Source organism: Bos mutus, chromosome 16 (assembly GCF_027580195.1).
Source record: "Bos mutus isolate GX-2022 chromosome 16, NWIPB_WYAK_1.1, whole genome shotgun sequence".
Classification (NCBI taxonomy): Eukaryota; Metazoa; Chordata; class Mammalia; order Artiodactyla; family Bovidae; genus Bos; species Bos mutus.
This window is the reverse complement of record NC_091632.1, coordinates 72,270,357-72,293,534: the sequence shown is the minus strand read 5'-3', so window position 1 is coordinate 72,293,534 and position 23,178 is coordinate 72,270,357.

The window sequence follows — 23,178 nt, the reverse complement described above, 5'->3', positions numbered from 1 at the left end:
TCAAGTTAAATAATATCCCTATAATACTAGATAAGCAATGAATATACACGAGGTCAGTTTTTTTTTTTTTTTTTTTAAGGCAACTCTATTAAAGTAGACCCAACAGAGTGAATGGACTGCTTGCCCTTTCATCATAATTATATGACGTTATTTACCTAATGAATCTGACTTTCTCTTTTCAACTTACGAAGATGAACAACTGAAGTGAGGGTGAACTCAAAAGTGTTGTGAAAGTTTTATCCTTAGTGACTCAAATTACAGAAGAATAAATCCTGATGATTAATCTATTCTTGGAGTTTTATACTTATTAATAACCTTAGCCAAGCAATTGAAAATCTGCTCATCAGTTTTGCAGATGATACTAAATTAGGCAAGGTTGTTAATGACTCTGAAAGTGCGAAGTGTGATTTTAAATGAATTTGAAAAATTGTAAATGAGTATTCTTTTCCAAAAGCTTAAATAAATAATACATTCATGCTGACTTCATTTATTTATTTATTTTAGGACCAGAAAGCAGAATGAACATATATTACGGGAATATTAGCCAGACAAAAGCACGAAAGAATGGAATGAAAGACAAAGATAGGTAGAAGAGGAAAAATGTGAGTTAACATTTTTTTTCTTTTTCCAAAAAAAAAGTTTTAAAAATGAAGTTCAAAATTGTGTTGAATACACATTTTCCTAGATATTTTTACATTATTATTTTGACTTTCTCTTTCCTTAGCAACTAACCAATATGCATGAGTTGAATACACTCTTACTAGCTTAAATTACTCAGTCTCTTGAAAAGTGACTTCACCAGCTGCTGTCTTTTACTCCCTCCATTCTGTTGAAAGTACTCTTGCTAACATCATTTGTGCCCTCAATAAAGAAACCTTTTTATCATATACTGTATTTGTTCATCTCTCGAATAAATCTTAGACTCACTTGGCTGTATTATGACGCAGCTGTTATACAGAGGCTGTGAATTAAGGATGAGTTTCTCGTTTTAATAGACGTTGTGTTTCTGACAGGTTGAAGCTCGAAGGCATAGATTTTCCGTGGTATTGTACAACTCTCTAAAGAGCACTTTGGTAATTTAGAAGGTATTATTGTCATTACAGTGCTTGGGGAGTACCGTTGGCCAGGAGTGGAAGGGTGCCCAGGGCATTGTAGAGCACAGGATAATGCTTCACTTCTTTCAGTTGTTATAAACTAAGTTTAAATACCCTACTGGACATTCATGTGCAGGGATTTGTGAAAAACAAACAAAACCCTCTTCAAATCATGAACCTAGAAGCTCACTCTTTTACCACATAAGCACAAATAATGTTTCAGGATACACTGAATTTCCAAAGATTATACTAATTCTGCCTCTGGGGAAGCAGCTCAGGCTTTTTCTACCTTTGGGGTGGAAGGGGGTGCTTTCAGTCTCCTACCTTGAGGGAATGTCTAGGATTGAGATGTGTTGTGTTAGGGGCTTTTTTTTTTTTTCCCCCTAATAGTTGTTTAGTTCAACTTTTACTGAGGATATAATTAGGAATCAAAAATTGTCCCTGTCCTCAAGGTGCTCATTGTCAAGTATGGGAGACAAACAAGGGGAAGTGCTAGGATGGCATACACACAGAGAACTGTGGGATCCCTGCAGGGATTGCAGAGGGGAGGGTCAAGTCATGGTAGACGTGTCAGAAGGCCGGATGAAGGCAGTCGTGGTAGACGTGTCAGAAGGCCGGATGAAGGCAGTGGAGGTTAGCCTTTGGCTGAGACCTGATGGTTTCAGGTAGGAAGGGAGGAAGGCCTGATGGAACCCTGTGTGCAAAGACAGGAGGCAGGACAGAATGCAGTGTTTTCAGGCCCATGGTGGTCCTGGGGTGAGTATAAAGCAGTAAGAAATGGATATACCATTTGACAGAAAGAAAGAATGAATATTGACTCTACATCTACTAATTACTTTATATCATGATTGACTCTGTACTCAGCTTTTGCATTTCCTAAGGAACTATTTGTAATTTTTTTTTTCCAGTCATCTCCATGTTACTTATGGAATTATTATCAGACCTGTCACTGATGAAACATGTTTGGAAAAGTTATTAGGAGAACCCATTCAAACCAATCTGAATTTGTACTTGTCACACGTATGGTGATTCTACATTGAGGTGCAAACAACTGGCTACTTTATTATATATTCTGATTAATCCACCTTAAGCATTTATTTAGTGAAATATGTATTATTTTATTATAAAATACTTTTTGATTTCATAATAGTATTTATATGATTATATTAATTTTAATGGTGGTTGTGTAAGTCATACCATCTTTAATACAATTTTATGAATGCATAGAGTTGTATGGAGTACTTGTTATTATAAGAGATTTTGTTGAAGCTGAGTGCCAAGGCTATAGGTTAAGATAATGCTATTTTGAGCAGTATTGTTACTGGAGATCCTCTAAAGGAAAGATCATCCCTGTCAATCAGTAGGGGACTCCCCATTTAGGAACTCTTGTCTGGAAGACGAACCTTAGACAGGAGTAAAAGACCTCTGTTGCTCTGAGAATAAGAATACACATGAGATTGTTTTTATTTGGGGGTAAATATGTTTTCTGCCAAACAGAAGCAGATAGAGATTTAGACAGGGAGGTCTCCATGTTGTAGGTCACAAACTAAAAGTCACGTTAAGGAGTTGCTTATTGTTGGCTGTGCTTATTTACCTTTTCCTGATCCACAAACTTTAGTAATGTTTAGAAAATCTCAACTGTGCTGGAATGCATCAAGAAAAGTACCCTATTTGTGTACTTGGAGTATATTACTTACAGGGAGGAAACGCTCTCTTAATCCAGTTTAAATAGTAGCAAGAAAGGTGCCTTACAGAATAAGAAAGGAATGCTAAGATCCATTTCTTATATTTCTTATTATTTACTCCTTACAACTTTAAGGAGCATGGTATGAAAGTCTTAAGGGTGCTAGCCAAATTCCTTACCCTCTCCAAATTAACAGATTGATTACAAATAGCCAGTTGTCTCTTCTTCTAAGTCTGGCTGTTAGGACATTCATTTCCTTTTTTGCTTCATTTCTTCTCAGTCTCCATCAGTGATTTCTTTTTTCGTGTCACACTTTTAAATAGTGGTGCTTCCAGTCTCCTAGTCACAGTCTTATTATTTTTCCCCATAATATATCCTCATCATGAGAAATCTTATATGCATGAGTTCCTCTAAAATCTAAACCCTGATGATGAAATGTAAATACTTAATTATTGAGTTCTACATTTATTTTTTCCAATTTTCCATTATGCATCTTTATCTAGATTTACCAAAGCTACTTCAAACCAAACAATTTATTCTGCTTTGTTATCCAGCTTTTCACTCCCCCCAAGTGGTACCTCATCCCGCATAGCCTGTCTATTAATCTCTCAATAACTACTCCCCCCACCCCTCATTGTAAAATAAGTAAGTTACTGAATTCTCTGGCTGCACCTCCTGATTATCCATGAGATTTCCAATTTCTCTTCATCCCCATTGTCATGGACTATAATAATACATTCATAAATATTTTCCTGTGTTCTAACTGAATCTCCTTCTCTGTGTCCTCTTTATCTGATTTAAAAAATGTGTGTGTGTGTGTGTGTGTTCAGTCACATCTGTCTCTTTGTGACCCCATGGACTCTAGACCACCAGGCTCTTCTGTCCATAGGATTTCTCAGGCAAGAATACTAGAGTGGAGTCCCATTTCCTTCTTCTGGGGTTCTTCCCAGCATAGGGATCTAACCCATGTCTCTTGCATCTCCTGCATTGGCAGGGAGACTCTTTACCTCTGGCCACCAGGGAAGCCCAATTTCTAAACTAGGATGTAGAAAATGATCCAACAGAAAACAAAAATATTATCAATCCTGTGGCAGTTTTACTAAGGCCACAAGTTCTTTTTCACCCCTGCCACTGAGAGGCGAGATATATGTCTATCCCCTGAAGCTGTGACCTGTGACCATTAGAATATGCAGAAGTGATACTCTGCTGGTTTCAGATCCATAAAAATGGAGGTTTTTTTTTTTTTTTTTTTTTGGTTAAGAGCAGGTTATCTCTCTAGGAAAAATCATGGCTTTACAACTTCTAAAACCCTGGGATTGGGGGCAGGAGGAGAAGGGGATGACAGAGGATGAGATGGCTGGATGGCATCACTGACTCGATGGACGTGAGTCTGAGTGAACTCCGGGAGTTAGTGATGGACAGGGAAACCTGGCATGCTGCGATTCATGGGGTCGCAAAGAGTCGGACACGACTGAGCGACTGATCTGATCTGATCTGATATATGCTTTATTTTTTCAGAACAGATTTAGATTCATAGCAAAATTGCGAAGAAGGTATAGAGATTTCCCATATACCACCTGCTCCCACCATGCACTGTTGTTGTTTAGTCGCTCAGCTGTGTCTGACTCTTTGTGACTCCATGGACTGCAACGTGGGAGGCTTCCCTGTCTTTCACCATCTTCCAGAGTTTGCACAAACTCATGTCCATTGAATCAGTGATGCCATCCAGCCATCTCATCCTGTGCCACCGCCTTCTCCTCCTGCCTTCAAGTCTTTCCCAGCATCAGGGTCTTTTCCAGTGAATCTGCTCTTCACATCAGGTGGCGAAAGTATTGGAGTTTCAGCTTCAGCATCAGTCCTTCCAATGAATATTTAGGACTGATTTTGTTTAGGATTGACTGGTTTGATTTCCTTGCTGTCCAAGGGACTCTCAAGAGTCTTCTCCAATACCACAGTTCAAAAGCTTCAATTCTTTGGAGTTCAACTTTCTTTAGGGTCCAACTCTCACATCCGTACATGACTACTGGAAAAACCATAGCTTTGACTATATAGACCTTTGTTGACAAAGAGATGTATGTGCTTTTTAATATGCTGTCTAGGTTTGTCATAACTTTTCTTGCAAAGGGCAAGAATAGCCTCCCCTATTATTAACATCCCCAACAAGAATAGTACATTTGTTATTAATACAATTGATGATCCTACACTGGAAACATCATTATCACCCAAAGTCCATAGTTTAGATTAGAGTTCATTCTTGTAGTTGTGATATTATATAGGTTTGGACAAATCTATAATGACAGATAACTGCCTTGATAGTATCATGAAAAATATTTTCACTGTCCTAAAATTTGTGTCATTTACTTTTGAGATTTTTTTCAGTCTTTATCCAAGCTTATATGCTTGTCTTAGTTTCCCAGAGGTTTCACACCTTTTTTTAACCCCATGCTTTTTAACCTCACATCTTGAGTACTATCACATTTAACTTTGAATTGCTCCAGTCTTTGTATTTGTCCTTTTTCAGAATCTTGACATATACAGTTGGCCTCGTTTTTGTCTGTTTATTGATATTAACATTCATTTGTATTTCTAACATGCCACTCTAAATCCTACTAGGGAAATCTGGAGTGAGATATTGTAAATGCCAGGAACATAAACCACTCAAATTCTGAGTAGTCTAATTCTCCTCGTGATTCAAGCAACATCTCTAATCCAGGTCCAGAATCTACCTCCTGAATTTCAACCTGTCTCCCTTCTAGTTCACACTATTCCATGTAAATCATCCTTGGTGTTGTACTTCTCTAAAGAGTCTCTTAAAGCAGAGCTCCCCAACCCCTAGGCTGCAGACCAGTCCGTGGCCTGTTAGCAACGGGGCCTCCTAGCAGGAGGTGATCAGTGGGCAAGGGGGCAAGGGTTCATTACTGCTCCCCATCACTCACATTGCTGCCTGAACAACCCCTGCCCTCAGTCAGTGGAAAAACTGTCCTCCACTGGTCCTTGGTGCCAAAAAGCTTGGGGACTGCTGCCTTAAAGCAAACTGCCTCTTCTTTAAGGAGTAGTCAGCATTCAAGGCACTTAGAGATCTGGATCTGAAATTGCAGCATCAGTTAGCATAACTCAACATATTCTTACTGAGATGAAACTTCAGATTTATAATAATTTAGAAAGTCACAGGAGACATGCAGAAATAGATTTTATACAGTTCAACCTAAGTGTAATATGTGGAAGCAGACACTAGTTGGACTTATGGATGAGTTTTCAATCTCATTTCTTTTGTCTTTTCTCCTCTGCTTTTTGTCTCATTTTCTGTTACACACCAACCTCCCACCAATAATCCTTTTAAAATGAGCAAGAGACCCACATACCATCCCAGCTTGTGACCCTCACCAAGAGACCCCACATATTAGAATCACTTGAGAAAATTGTTGTTATTGAGCAATGAGACTCCTATCTTAAAAAATATCTCCTAATATTCATAGATAGAGTGGCCATAATACACTGAGAAAGCGCTCTCATAAAAATAGGGAGCAGTTGGTTGAAATACTGCAGTGCTCATTTAATTAGGATTTTCAGGATAAAAGTCGTCCCATCTAGGCTTATAGAAACTTTCCTGTGTGGTTTTGGTGTATTTTATTTTTGATGCAATAGCAGTGAGAAACCAGATGGCAAAAACTGAGAAACTACCTATTTTAGGATAATAGATAACATGACAGGAGGCTTAATTTTTAATATGAACGATGGTGGTTGTTTATCACACAATCTGAGAATACGTTTAACACAATATGAGTTTTCTTGCTCATAATCTTGTAAGACGTGCCACTTCCTACCACCCTTAGAAAAGCTAAAGGAACCCTGCCAGTGGGGCATTCTAAATGTTTGTTATAAACACCCCCCCTCCCAAATTCTGCAATAGTATAGCCTGTTGTCAGGCATGTCAAGGTAATCTGAGAGAGGCTGACACTATGACTGCCATTGTACTAGGGGATATTTATGGGATGTTATAAACTCTGGCTTAGTTCTGTCAGCAATTGCTGAGTTAAGCGGTCTGCAGTCAATAGTACATTCTTACTCGAAGAGCAACCTGACTGCATTCGTTGTAAGCTCAGCAACTCAGATTAACAATCTTCCTCAATTTAAACACATGTCCTTTGCCATAATGGTGTGCCATGGGTCTCTGGAGTTCCTGGTGTTTTTTAATCAGAAGCCCTGATGGCCTTTGTCCTGGACTACAATTCTTAGGATTTTTTATAGCAGTTGGCTTACTGTCCAGTACAATAAAGATAATGTCTTCAGCTGGGGCAAAATTAGGATGGTTAGCTTTCCAACCAGTATACAAGACTGGGGTTTCCTAAACTTTGGCATTCTCCCTGATCCCTGGGCACTGCCTCCAGGAGACTTAGGGCAGCAGGGGAGTCAGTGTGAAAATGAAGTTCATACCACTTGTTATTCTGTGAGTAATAAACCCCTTTGTCTCTACCCCAAGAGGCATGTGTCTTCTTCTACTATTAAAGAAATTTTGGTTACAACATCCCACGTCCACTTAGGATTTGGCCTTGAATGTAAAATAAGATGAGGGGCAGGGACTCTGGGCAGAAACACTTCTGAGTATAAGAAACACTGTAAAAAATATCAGAGCCACAGCTCACTTCCTTTCCTGGCACAGGCACATTTAGGGACTGAGAAGTTGCAACATAAGAGATTTTTGAAAAGAAAGATACACATTTCCCTACTGATCACAGCATGGTTACCATGCAGATGATGTGGACAGGAGGACTGACAGTTGATCCTTCATAGGCACATGGAGTCTTGCAGTGCCATGGGGCTTTGGGAACCAGTGTAAGGACACCAAAGGATAATTCCCAATAATGTGAAGTTACCTGACCCAAAGTCATGTGGACTCTCAATTGTCTATTTTAGATATCTTACCTCATTCCCTTTTTTTCTTGCATGGTCTCCAATGAGAAGTCTGCTGTAATACTTATCCTTGTACCTTCATACTTTTTTACTTTTTTTAATTTCAGGAATTATTTCTTTGCCTGTGATTTCCTGGAGTTTTAATGTAATATCCCCCAGGTAGGATAGTTTCTTATTTGTTGTTTGTTTGTTTTTCAGCCCTGCTTGTTGTTGTCTTAGTTTTCTGGATATGTCCTATGGTGTCATTATTTGTAAGCAGTTCTCACATTACTACTTCAAATATTCAATTTTTTTCTCATCCTTCTGTATTCCAATTATGATTTTATAATATTCTTTAAAACTCTCCTACAATTATTTGGTGTTCTGTTCTCCATGTCTGTGTTTTATCATGAATTTTCTTCTTAGAACATCAATTTTGGATGTTCCTGTTGAATTGTATTCAAGCTTATGATTCCTGGTTCATATCAAGTCTACTGGTGATCTTGTTAATCTTTATTTCTGTTATGCTGTTTTGATTTATAACATTGCCTTTAGATTCTTAAGTTTTCATCTTTCTGCTGACATTACTTATCTGTTCTTGTAAGTTTATTTTTTTATCTTAGAGCTCTTAGCATATTAATTATGCCCAGTTAAATTTTCCATTATTATTCCAACATCTTTCTCATATATGAATCTGATTCTGATGGTTACTTTGCTTCTTCAAAGGACTTTCTTTTTCTTTTCACTTGCCTTGTTATTTTTGATGAAAGTCAGGCATGTAGCAGTGCGGGGAGCTGGTGGGAGGCACTCCACCCGTGGCAAAGGTCATGAGGAAGGAGGCCCAACATACGCAAAGGCGAGATTGAGCCTCAGGAGTCCCCCTGGAAATCCTTGAGCATCTACCCCCATAACCAGAGCCTGCCTACTTTACTACTTTGTCCTCTCACCTACACCTCTGACTTTACAGGGGGCTGTCCCCTACCACCTCTTTTGGAGAAGGAGTTAACTTAGAGCTCCAGTTAATAATAATTCCTGGGCATGACAGGAGTATTTCAACCTACAAACTCCTCTGAAGGTTCTCTAGCCTGCCTGACAGGCTCGTCCAGCCACATGTGATTGCTCACAGCCTCCCAACCGTGAGGCTGTGAGATGCTTTAAACCTTAAGGCATGAGATGCTTTAAACCTTCTAAAAAGAGGTTCTTAAGAGAAGTTAGAAAATTATTAGTATAAGTATAGTGGGCTGATTAGAAATTGTATTGGTGAAGGGTTTTTCATTTGTTGAGCCAATGTTTACTGCTAAGTCTCCACATCCCCTGTCCTTATACACATTAATGAATATATAGAAGAAATAAGTATTAACTTTTGATATAAATCACGTTAGACCTTAGGCCAAGTAAATTCTTTCCTTAACTAAAACCCACTACACCCTCACCGTATAGGAATGTAACTTTATTTGGGTGGCGTCTGTTTTAAGAATAATCACCCCTGGAGAAATAAGTGTTGACTGACCGCTGTCACAAGGAGAGGGTCATAAATTGTCAGCAGGCCCCCCTGGCCAGAAGATGATGTAACACCCCTAAGACCTCTGTATACATTTGTGTGAAGCACCTGACTTTAATAAAAGTCAGGACTGCTGTCCCCACGTGACTTTTGTATAACATCTCAGTGTATAAAAACAGACTCTGGAAAATAAAGAATTGGGATCAGTTCCTCGAAAGACTGGTCTCCCCATGTGTCTCTCTCTCTCAAACTCTGGCTGAGTCTCCATCTGGAGTGCAGAACCCACCATGCTTACTAATTATGCCTGGGCTTCTAAGATCCGACCGGGGAGGCCTCAGTGTCTCCTCTCCTTCGGGAGAACGGAAGGATGCCTGCGGCCTACGTAAGTGGTGCAAACTTCTTGTCTTGAAGTTTTATTGGTCTCCCACATAAACCAAGCTACTCAGCCTCTTTTCTCCACTGAATTTTCCTACTGAGCTATCCTCATTCTATTACTCTTTATATCTCTAATTAATATCTAATTGAAGCTATTGTATCCTGATCCTCGCCGACGCCATCCCCACTTCGAACTCCCTGGATCAGCCGGGCTGGACCCTGGCATAGCAGGTAATGGAAAATGTGTAAAATAGGATTTCAGTGTGAAGATATATGTTAAGCCAGCTAGGAACTGAGTTGTGTTTAATATTTGCCTGTAGCTACAGGTGCCAGAGATATCACAAGCATTTAGTGTCCTTGTTTTTGTCTTCATATTAACTTTGTGCTTTCCTAAGTACTCTTTCTTAGAAGGATGCTGCATGTTACAGCTTTCAGTTGTAACCCATTGCTACGATACTAGAGACCTGCTAGTGTGGTGTTGAGTTTTGAAGACAAAGCAGGACATTCTTTAATCTTATAATAAGCCTCATCTTTCAGTCAACCAATTAGGCTGGGACTTTCACAAGTGTTTCTGCTGTGAAAACACCCATCTTCCCTCACTTCCAGTTTCTTACTCCCTTCCCTGGCTGCATCAAGTCTATTTCCTTGATACCTATGCATTTTTCTCCCCTTTAATTGGGGCCAGAGGACTAAGGGAGCTGGAAAGGGAGCAGTGTCCTTTTACCAGCTGAGATAAGGCTTTGCTCCTGAGAAGGAAGTCTTTCTCCATGGAGAGTGAAAGAAAGAAAGAAAGAAAGTGAAGTTTCTCAGTCATGTCTGACTTTTTGCAACCCCACGGACTGCAACCTACCAGGCTCTTCCGTCCATGGGATTTTCCAGGCAAGAGTACTGGAGTGGGTTGCTATTTTCTTCTCCAGGGAAAATCTTCCTGACCCAGGGATCAAACCCCAAACCCCAGTCTCAGTCTCCTGCATTGTAGGCATACGCTTTACCATCTGAACCACCAGGAAGCTCACCCATGGAGAGTAGCCTTTTGTTATGAAAACATCTCTAGGAGAATTTCACAGTGACTACTCTTACCCTTCCCTTGCTATCAACAAGAAGTTTGTTTCTCACATTATACTATCTGACTGGGTTCCTGAAAGTAAAGCACTCAAGCGTGGGTCTCTCTAGTACTACAGCTTTAAAGCAATTCTTGATCTTATATCAGTGTACATGCAACCTCCAGCAATTAATCAAAATCACCATTTATGTGTTCCTAGCAGTTTATGGCTCCATTCGCTTCTGCTCTGGGTAAGCAGATCTTAGCTGTGACTCTCTGGATGTACTTTCTCCCTGGTTTGGGTTGTAGTTTTGAGGTAACACTTTGCCTGTGACCTTAGTTCTCTGATGATTTAGGACACATTTTGATATTCAGTTTGTTAAGTTTTTTCTCAATTTAAGGTTGGGAGTGATGGTTTCCAAGCAGAAACTTGAAGTCTAAAAATCATGTCTTAATTTTTAAAATAATTTTTCTGTATCCCTACAAAATAAATAACTAATATATATTCTTCAGGTAAACAAGATTTAAGAAAATATAAAGTCCCTCCACTCCCACAAAAATATGAATTTGCCATTTTCTTGGAAAATATCCTATCATTTTTGCCAACTCTTCTCCTACACTTTAAAATAACTTGTCTTTCTTTTAATTCCTCTGAATCAACCATCCTGTTTCATCTTTTTTTAAAATTAATTAATTTATTTTAATTAGAGGATAATTACTTTACAATATTGTGGTGGTTTTTGCCATGCATCGACATGAATCATCCACAGATATCCCATTCCCATCTTTTTCTACTCCTAGAAACTGTAATAAAGTGCAAATTTGACAATCATTGGCATTAAAGACAATGTAAGCAGTCACCTACACAGTTTGGAAGTGCACAGGTTCAGGAATCCCTCTGCAAGCATGTCAGACCAAAGCCCACTGTGTGCTGGACACTTCTTTGACCCTGTGTACAAAAAATATGGTAGAAAGACATATTTACTAGATTGTGAAGAGAATTGACCAAAATAATTAAAGAGATGAGCAGTATAGATTGTGGGGAAAGATGAAAAGATTTTAATTCTTTTGTTTGAAAGTGAACATTTGTAACTTGGACCTGAGATTACAAAGCAATGAAACAGTATAGTAGATTAAAGGACAGTGCTTTGATTCCTACAAATATTCAAGGAGAATAGAGATTGTGATCTTTTAAAAGATTTGTATGTATTATATAGTTTTTTCTAAAGAGGAAAATGGGACCTAATCTATTTATGGCTCTTCAAGAATTATAGTTCTGTGAAGCTGACTTAACTCTCTCCCATCACATTCATTTTGACTTTATGTTCTTCAAGATAATTCCATGACCTTAACTTGGCTTTGTAAATAGGTTTCTTCTAATGGGAAAGGAATACATTGATAGAAAACAAGAGGAAGGTTATCTTGGTAATTATAATTCCCATGGTAAATGAATATATTGACATTCTCTTTAACAAATCAGTGTTCTGTGAATTTGGTAAGCCTATGGTAGATTGTTAATAAACATTTTAATCATGGAAAAAGAAGACTTGAAATTAAGGTAACTGACTCTAAGACCTTTAAGGACAAAGATATATGCCACCAAAGGAAATCTGTATATGCAAATAATCTACAACTTGCAAATATAAGCTATATTATTTGTTATTACTTTACATTGGTTATTGGATACTGATGAGGAGATGTGTTGACCTTGGCATATTAGCAATGTCTCAAATGCAACACAACTAACTTAACAAAATGTGATTAGCTAAATGGATTATTAATGTAATCATTGCTGTGGGCACTAATTAAGATGAAAATTAATTTCATGACCTGGTATAAGAAAACAACTAATTACATAAATTATCACCATTATGGAAAACCATTTTCCTTAAGAAGCCACATATTTAAAAGGGTTGTAATAAACCATCTTATAAAAATTATTTTTCATATCTGTCAAGTCATTGTCCATGAATACATATTAAATGCTCATGAGATTTTCTATGACAAATGTTGTGGTTTTCAATGATATATAGTTATTATTTAGATTTTTTTTTACAATGTTCATTTCAACTAAGTGGAAACTTAAGGAAATTATATACTGTATTATCACATTAAAGTTTTTGCACATGTTAATGTTTATTTTAAAAAATGTGTATGTGTATGAATGCTATACTGATTCTTCTAAGTAGTCAGTTTCTAAATGGATACAAAACAATCCGAGGTACAAGAAACACTTTCCAATTTTACTTAGTTAGAAAAAAACTTCATTTATAGAGCATTCAGTCACTTCTTAAATATTAGATACATTTTCTGAGCTTTATACCAGGAAATAAGAGCACATACATCAAACACAGGTGCCTATTCCGATACTGATAGTACAAAGATCTACCAGGTCCCCACCTTCTAGGAGATTAAAATCCAGTGACACAGACATATTCTTTCAACACAAAGTGATAAGTTTTAAAACAAAGTCATTAACATTATAATAAATAATACAAAACAAAGACTACATTAAGAGTTTTATTATTTGCCAGATGTTAAGCAAATTTTGTGAATTATCAAATATTTCTAAACTTCATAAGACAAATGATATTAGTCTCTCAAAAACTGATACCTAAAGAAATTAAGTAATTTACCAATTTATTGATACGCATTACTAGCCAGAATTTGAACCCCAAAGATCTGATGTCAAGAGTACCACCAGTGCTCACATATATCTGTAATATTAAAGGCATAGTTCACAGAAGAACACAGATGAGGTCACCTTAAAGTTGTTTCACAGTCGGAACTAAAGTAGGGGAAATGCACAAGAATATCAAGATATTTGAAAAAAATGCTTTTAAACACTACTATGTCTAAAGTAGATGACTAGTGAGTACCTACTATATAGCCCAAGGAACTCTACTCAATGCTCTTTGGTGACAAAGAGACAATATATATATGTACATAGAGCTGATTCACTTTGATGTATATAGCAGAATCTAACACAGCATTGTAAAGCAACTGAACTAAAAAACAAACTAAAATACAGAAATTTGAAAGACTTCCTTCTTTGCAAAATACAGTAATACTGATATCTCTATTATAAATGATATTGATTAAAAAATTTAGATAAGAAGGGAAGCAAAGCTAGTTTAAACTCTGTTGCAGCTCTGTAGAAGCAGCTGTTCAGGTTACCAAGGTATTTTTAGGGAATATGTGCTTGGGATGCTATTGAGTGTCGTTAAAATACTGGCAGATATTTTAGGTATATAGGTAAGGTATAGATATATAATTGCTCTTCCCTGGTGGCTCAGATGGTAAAGCATCTGCCTGCAATGCGGGAGACCTGGGTTCGATCCCTGGGTTGTGAAGATCCCCTGAAGAAGGAAATGGCAACCCACTCCAGTACTCTTGCCTGGAAAATCCCATGGACAGAGGAGCCTGGTGAGCTACAGTCCATGGGGTCGCAAAGAGTCCGACATGACTGAGCGACTTCATTCACTCACTGACTCATAGATAGATATATAATTATCACTGATTCGCATTGAGGTCAGAGACCACCACAACAGTGTAGAGTAATTATCTTCCAGTTAAAAAAAAAGAATAAACACCACAAAATAATATCAGAGGTCTTAAAAAAATATTACTGGCAGATGAGGAGTAAAACAATATAGGATTAATATTAATTTAGAAGTTTCTGTAAATAAGCAAAGATTAAGTTTAAAAATGCTCTTTCCAAACTAAGAACTAAGAGTAAAAGGACTGGGAGTGAATAAAAATAGAGAAAGAGATCAGCTTAAAGCAAGAGATGTTATATTAAAAAAGAGAACATGAGGCTCTTGTGATCATGTAAAGCACGTATGATACCATTGTTTTAGAAGAAAGACTCCACATTAGTCAAAAGAAGTTGTCCTAGACTTGCCCCATGTTATAGCAACATGACAATAGAAAGAAGAGTAACTAAGAACAGATCTCATCTGGAACAGAAGAGCAACATCCCTCTAAGACCTTTGTTAGGACGTTGATGAGAAGGGATCCTGGGTGGGTTTAACAGAACAGAGGCAGCATGTCTGGTTTTGTGTACCTGTGTCACACCTAGCCTGAAAGTGTAAAGAACTCTCGTTCCTGCATATACTTGTCTTTCTACTACTGCTTTAACCACAGTCAATATGAATAATTCTAACAGTAGGACACGATGTCTCATTTCAGCATCTCTGTATGAATGGCTTTCTGGACGAGACAGCAGACCTCATCCTGTTGGTGGTCCTTTGAAAGGAGAACTGAGATTGTGGCATTCATGACGATGTGCTCACTTATCTCCTTCTTTCCCTTAAATACTGTTGAGGAGGATGGTTTCTTTCCCACATAGGGAGAAGGGAGGAATTTTTTAAGCATCTACATCCAATTTCCCCTTGAGAAAGATTTAGATGACAGCAGTTACTCCCACTGGAGAAGGCAATGCCACTTGACTCCAGTACTCTTGACAAAATCCCGTGGATGGCAGAGCCTGGTAGGCTGCAGTCCATGGGGTCGCGAGGACTCGGACACGACTTAATGGCTTCACTTTCACTTTTCACTTTCACGCATTGGAGATGGAAATGGTAACCCACTCCAGTATTCTTGCCTGGAGAATCCCAGGGATGGAGGAGCCTGGTGGGCTGCCGTCTATGGGGCCACACAGAGTCGGACACGACTGAAGCAACTTAGCAGCAGCAGCAGTTACTCCCAAGAGCAGCAGGCTCTTCTTCAGTTGTTTCTTAAACTATGCTTGAAAAGATGAGGAAAAAAAGACCAACGGTGGGATGACAGTTTCTTTTTTCAATATCATTAGGATACATATGATCAAATACCTTCCAAAACACTCTTTTAAAAACTTCCAGAGCTTTGCTAAGACACATGCTTTGTAAACTTGTTTTTTTTTTTCACATTTAAATTTCCTATTATCCATCGCCTCAAGCAACCACTTGATCAGACTGAAGCCCATTTTACTTTCCCGTTGTTTGTTCTTTTAATCAGCTTCTGCAGTGGCTTACTGCACAAGGTCAGTTTTCCTTCCAATCCCAAAGAAGGGCGATGCCAAAGAATGTTCAAACTACCTTACAGTTGTGCTCATTTCACATGCTAGCAAGGTAATGATAAAAATCCGTCAAGTTAGGCTTCAGCAGTATGTGAACTGAGAAATTCCAGATGTACAAGCTGCATTTAGAAAAGGCAGAGGAAGCAGAGATCAAATTGTCAACATTCACTGGATCATGGAGAAAGCAAGAGAGTTCCAGGAAAAACATCTACTTCTGCTTCATTGATTACACTAAAGCCTTTGACTGTATGGATCACAACAAACTGTGAAAAATCCAGTAAGTTAAGTAATAGAATAGGATTTGACATATTGTTTTGGCACCAGACAATATGACATGGCAACTAGGTTATTTCCTGTAATCTCTGTGCTATCAATATTTCATATTGCTTGTTTTTAAGGATTTTTTAAAATGAAATAATGTTTATTTTTTGTCCATTGTCCACTGCTGAAATATTTTAACACATTGTATTTTCTTAAATTTCTGACTTTTTGGAATAGAGAAGGATAGAAACTGTAGGATCTAACAAAGTATTCATGTTGTTCTGTTGTTAAAGATAACATTGGGTTGTATTCTCAAAAATAGATAAAGCAATGAGAATTAAATGCAGCTTTATCTTTGGAAATTTGAATTCAGCCTAATGTATTTTCTCATAGAAATCTCTAACTCTTGTGAAGGAAAAAAATGGCACAAAATGTATTTACTAGAATTCTTTCTTTCACTGATGGAAATGTTAGAAAACAAACACCATTTGAAACTGATTTAGTTAACAAAGTGTACGATTAAAGCCCTAATTCAGTGAAGTGGATCATAGGGCAAGTAGGATCAAGTGTTCCAAAATTCAGGATTTTTAATTTAAGCTATCACATTAGAAACAGCACGTTTTATATTTCTCAAAAGTGATTTGGTATCAAATCCTGATTGCTGATTTTCTGCAAAAGCCATGAAAATAGAAAAATTCTCTAGATGAGCAAGTGTAGGTCTGACTGTGGGTGGGTGTCAAAAATGGAGCATATCCAACAGGTAGCCAGCTGTGGGACTCTAATCATGAGAACCTGCAATCAACTTTCAGGGAAAGAAAAACTATATGCAGCCACTTACTAAGTCAGTTGCTCTTTGTCATCATTAAACTCAGAGGGTATACCCTGCATTTTAAATTCTTATCCTCTCCCAAATAAGCTGAATTTTCTACCTAGTATGCTAAAAAAAAAAGTGTAAAATTAAAAAATGAAAGAAAAATGAATTTGTTTCACTTTCATTAAACTCATAGAAGAAGATGGCATTATTTTTCTAATACTGTTTTGCTCATGCTCAGTCACTACTTCATGTCCGACTCTGTGTGAACCTAGGGACTCTAGCCCGCCAGGCTTTTCTGTCCATGGGACTTTCAGGCAAGAATACTGAAGTGGGTTGCCATTTCCCCCCTTATTTTCTCAGTTCTCAGGCTCCTCTTTTTACACGTTTCTTCCACCTACTCTTTATTTGATTGGTATTCCTCAAGATTGTAATTTCAGTTTTCCCTTGTCACATGCTCCTACTGGAGGAAATTCTCATGACTTTACCTATTGCCAAAATTATACTAGCTGTCAAATGTATAATTTTAGACCTAATTATTCTCTGTTTCAAACTCAAATTTCATACTGCACATGAGATATATATATATATTTATATTTATCAGAGATGGCTCAAATAAACGTGGTTGAAGACAACATAATTATACCTATCCATGCTTTCAGTCTGTTACTGAGCACAAGAATGCAATAGACATGATCTTTCTAGTGATAAATTTTTGTTATATTCAACTATTTCTCCTCAAGCAGCCAAGTTTTATGTCATCAATTTTTCATTTATGAATCAAAATGTCTCCTACTTCTCTCTTCTTGTCTAGACTGAAACTATTGCTAATTCCAACCTAATGATTTCAATATTCTGTTTATTGATCTTCCTTCTTTTACTTTACCTCCACTGGTGTTTTTTTTTTTTTATTGAAGGATACCTGCTTTACATAATTTTGTTGTTTTCTGTCAAACTTCAACATGAATCAGCCATAGGTATACATATTTCCCCTTCCTTTTGAACCTCCCTCTCATCTCCCACCCCATCCCACCCCTCTAGGTTGATACAGAGCCCCTGTTTGAGTTTCCTGAGCTATAGAGCAAATTCCCATTGGCTATCTACTCTACATATGGTAATGTAAGTTTCCATGTTATTCTTTCCATACATCTCACCCTCTCCTCCCCTCTCCCCATGTCCATAAGTCTATGCTCTATGCCTGTTTCTCCATTGCCGCCCTGTAAGTAAATGCTTCAGTACCATTTTTCTAGATTCTGTATATATGCATTAGAATATGATATTTATCTTTCTCTTTCTGACTTACTTCACTCTGTATAATAGGTTCTAGGTTCATCCACCTCATCAGAACTGACTCAAATGTGTTCCTTTTTATGGCTGAGTAATATTCCATTGTGTGTATGTACCATGACTTCTATATCCAGTCATCTGTCAATGGACATCTAGATTGCTTTCATGTTCTAACTATTGTAAATACTGCTGCAATGAACAATGGGATACATGTGTCTTTTTCAGTTTTGGTTTCCTCAGGGTATATGCCTAGGAGTGGGATTTCTGGGTCATGTGGTGGTTTTCTTCCTAGTTTTTTAAGGAGTTTCCATACCATCTTCCATAGTGGCTGTATCAATTTACATTCCCACCAACAGTGCAAGAGCATTCCCTTCTCTCCACACCCTCTCCAGCATTTATTGTTTGTAGACTTCTTAAAGATGGCCATTCTGACTGGTGGGAAATGATATCTCATGATAGTTTTGATTTGCATTTCTCTATGGCAGAAAGTGAAGAGGAACTAAAAAGCCTCTTGATGAAAGTGAAAGTGGAGAGTGAAAAAGTTGGCTTAAAGCTCAACATTCAGAAAACGAAGATCATGGCATCCAGTCCCATCACTTCATGGGAAATAGATGGGGAAAAAGTGGAAACAGTGTCAGACTTTATTTGTTTGGGCTCCAAAATCACTGCAGATGGTGACTGCAGCCATGAAATTAAAAGATGCTTACTCCTTGGAAGGAAAGTTATGACCAACCTAGATAGCATATTCAAAAGCAGAGACATTACTTTGCCAACAAAGTTCCGTCTAGTCAAGGCTATGGTTTTTCCTGTGGTCATGTATGGATGTGAGAGTTGGATTGTGAAGAAGGCTGAGTGCCAAAGAATTGATGCTTTTGAACTGTGGTGTTGGAGAATACTCTTGAGAGTCCCTTGGACTTTAAGGAGATCCAACCAGTCCATTCTGAAGGAGATCAGCCCTGAGATTTCTTTGGAAGGAATGATGCTCAAGCTGAAACTCCAGTACTTTGGCTACCTCATGTGAAGAGTTGACTCATTGGAAAAGACTCTGATGCTGGGAGGGATTGGGGGCAGGAGGAGAAGGGGACGACAGAGGATGAGATGGCTGGATGGCATCACTGACTCGATGGACGTGAGTCTGAGTGAACTCTGGGAGTTGGTGATGGACAGGGAGGCCTGGAGTGCTGCGATTCATGGTGTCCCAAAGAGTCGGACATGACTGAGCAACTGACCTGAACTGAACTGAATAATTAGTAATGTTTAACATCTTTTCATTTGTTAGCCATCTGTATGTCTTTGGAGAAAAGTCTGTTTAGGTCTTTTTCCTAATTTTTGATTGGGTTGTTTGTTTTTCTGGTATTGTATTGTATGAGCTGCTTGTATATTTTGGAAATCAATCTTTCGTCAGTTGTTTCATTTGCTATCATTTTCTCCAATTCTGAGGGTTGACTTTTCACCTTGCTTATATTTTTGTTTGCTGTGGAAAAACTTTTAAGTTTGATCAGGTCCCACTTGTTTACTTTTGTTTTTATTTCCATTACTCTAGGAAGTGGGTCATAGAGGATCTTGCTTTGATTTATGTCTTTGAGTGTTGTGCCTATGTTTTCCTCTAAGAGATTTTTTTTTTTTTTTAATGGTTTCTGGTCTTACATTTAGGTCTTTAATCCATTTTTTTATCTTTGTGTATGGGGTTAGGAAATGTTCTAATTTCATTCTTTTACATGTAACTGTCTGGTTTTCCCAGTACTATTTATTGAAGAGGCTGTCTTTGCCCCATTGTATATTCTTGCTTGCTTTGTCAAAAATAAGGTACCCATAGATGGATAGGCTTATTTCTGGGCTTTCTATCTTGTTCCATTGGTCTATATTTCTGTTTTTGTGCCAGTACCATACTGTCTTGATGACTATAGCTTTGTAGTACAATGTGAAGTCAGGAAGGTTGATTCCTCCAACTCCATTCTTTCTCAAGATGGCTTTGACTATTCAGGGTCTTTTTTGTTTCCATGTGAATTGTGAAATTTTTTGTTCTAGAAAAATGTCATTGGTAATTTGATAGGGATCACATTGAGTCTGTAAATTGCATTTGATAATATAGTCATTTTCACAATATTGTTTCTTCCCCACTAAGAACAAAGAATATCTCTCCATTTGTTTAGGTTGTCTTTGATTTCTTTCATTAGTGTCTTATAATTTTCTGTGTACAGTTCTTTTGTCTCCTTAGGTACTTTTATTCCTAGATATTTAATTCTTTTGGTTGCAGTGTGAATGGGATTGATTCCTTAATTTCTCTTTCTGATTTTTCATTGTTAGTATAGAGAAATGCAAGTGATTTCTGGGTATGGATTTTGTATCCTACAACTTTGCTAAATTCACTGATTAACTCTAGTAATTTTCTGATACTATTTTTAAGGTTTTCTATATACAGTATCATGTCATCTGTTAACAGTGAAAGCTTTACTTCTTCTTTTCTGTTCTGGATTCCTTCTATTTCCTTTTCTTCTCTGATTGCTGTGGCTAGGACTTCCAGAACTATGTTGAATAATAGTGGGGAAAGTGGACATGCTTCTCTTGTTCCTGATCTTAGGGGAATGCTTTCAATTTTTCACCATTGAAAATAATTTTTGCTGTAGGCTTATCATATACAGCCTTTACTATGTCAAGATAGGTTGCTTCTCTGCCCATTTTTTGAAGAGTTTTAATCATAAATGGGTGCTGAATTTTGTCAAGGCTTTTTCTACATCTATTGAGATTATCATATGGTTTTTATCTTTCAATTTGTTAATATGGTATATCACACTGATTGATTTGCATATATTGAAGAATCCTTGCATTCCTGGAATAAATCCAACTTGATCATGGCATATGAGCTTTTTGATGTGTTGCTGATTCTGTTTGCTAAAATTTTGTTGAGGATTTTTGCATCTATCTTCATCAGTGATATTGGCCTATAATATTCTTTTTTTGTGTTATCTTTGTCTGGTTTTGATATCAGGGTGATGGTGGCCTTGTAGAATGAGTTTGTAGTGTTCCTTCCTCTGCAATTTTTTGAAAGAGTTTTAGAAGGGTAGGCATTAGCTCTTCTATAAATGTTTGATAGAATTACCCTGTGAAGTTATCTGGTCCTGGGCTTTTGTTTTTTGGGAGATTTTTGATCACCGTTTCAGTTTCAGTGCTTGTAATTGGGTTGTTCATAATTTCTATTTCTCCCTGGTTCAGTCATGGAAGATTGAACTTTTCTAAGAATCTGTTCATTTCTTCCAGGTTATCCATTTTATTGCCATATAGTTGTTCATAATATTCTCATAATCCTTTGTATTTCTTCATTGTCTGTTGTAATCTCTTCTTTTTCATTTCTAATTCTGTTAATTTGATTTCTCTCTTTCTTCCTTGGTGAGTCTGGCCAAAGGTTTGTAAGTTTTATCTTCTCAAAGAACCAGCTTTTAGTTTTATTAATCTTTACTATTATTTCTTTCATTTATTTTTCATTTATTTCTGCTCATATATTTATGATTTCTTTTCTTCTAGTAATTTTTTTTAATTCTTCTTTTTCAGAATGGACTGGTTGGATCTCCTTGCAGTCCAAGGGACTCTCAAGAGTCTTCTCCAATACCACACTTCAAAAGCATCAGTTCTTTGGCACTCAGCCTTCTTCACAGTCCAACTCTCACATCCATACATGACCACAGGAAAAACCATAGCCTGGACTAGACGAACCTTTTTGGCAAAGTAATGTCTCTGCTTTTGAATATGCTATCTAGGTTGATCATAACTTTCCTTCCAAGGAGTAAGCGTCTTTTAATTTCATGGCTGCAGTCACTATCTGCAGTGATTTTGGAGCCCAGAAAAATAAAGTCTGACACTGTTTCCACTGTTTCCCTATCTATTTCCCATGAAGTGATGGGACCGGATGCCATGGTATTTGTTTTCTGAATGTTGAGCTTTAAGCTAACTTTTTCACTCTCCACTTTCACTTTCATCAAGAGGCTTTTGAGTTCCTCTTCACTTTCTGCCATAAGGGTGGTATCATCTGCATATTGAGGTTATTGATATTGCTCCTAGCAATCTTGATTCCAGCTTGTGTTTCTTCCAGTCCAGCGTTTCTCATGATATACTCTGCATATAAGTTAAATAAACAGGGTGACAATATAAAGCCTTGACAAACCCCTTTTCCTATTTGGAACCAGTCTGTTGTTCCGTGTCCAGTTCTAACTGTTGCTTCCTGACCTGCATACAAATTTCTCAAGAGGCAGATCAGGTGGTCTGGTATTCCCATCTCTTTCAGAATTTTCCACAGTTTATTGTCATCCACACAGTCAAAGGCTTTGGCATAGTCAATAAAGCAGAAATAGATGTTTTTTGCAAAGTCAAAACAGTCCAACAGAAATTGGAGTAGTATAGTAGATTGACCCAGTGGACAAAGGAAATCAAAAATTATATTTACCTGTTAAGAACAAAACTAACTAAAGAACAAACTGGAAAACAAACTAAAGCAAGATGCTAAGTGGAGAATAAAACAATGAAAACATAACTAACATATGTTGAGAGGGAAGGAAAGAAAGAGAAGAAAGAAAGAATAGATATGCAAAGTTACATATAAGTAGATGAAGAAGAATTATATACATTGGAGCTTAACTGCAAGAGGAAAAGAACAGTAGGAAAGGCAAACAAAGGAATAAATGTAGAAAAAGTATAATTATGTTAAAAAATTAAATGTTAAAAAATTTGTTAAATATGTTAAATGTTAAATCCTTCAAAAGGATCAGTTCTTCGGTGCTCAGCCTTCTGAGTTAAAAAATTAAAATTATAAAAAAGAGAAGAGAAAAATAAATGGAAGAAGGAATAAAGAAAGGAAAACTCCACAGAACTGCAAAAGCCCAACATAGAAGCAGAGGTTTCTAACAACAATAAAAATTGTGACTGAATATACATATATACCCATAAGCAAAATCAAAACAGTCCAAGAATAATAAAGTACAATAGATTGACCCAGTAAAGAAAGGAAACCAAAAATTGTATCTATCAGTTAGGAACAAAACTAACTAAAACACAAACTGTAAAAAAACAAACCAAAAAAAAAAAGGAAAAACTAAAGCAGGGTGCCAACTGGGGAATAGTGCAATGAAAATAAAACTAACAAATATGTTGAGAGAGAGGGAAAGAAAGAATAGATATGCAAA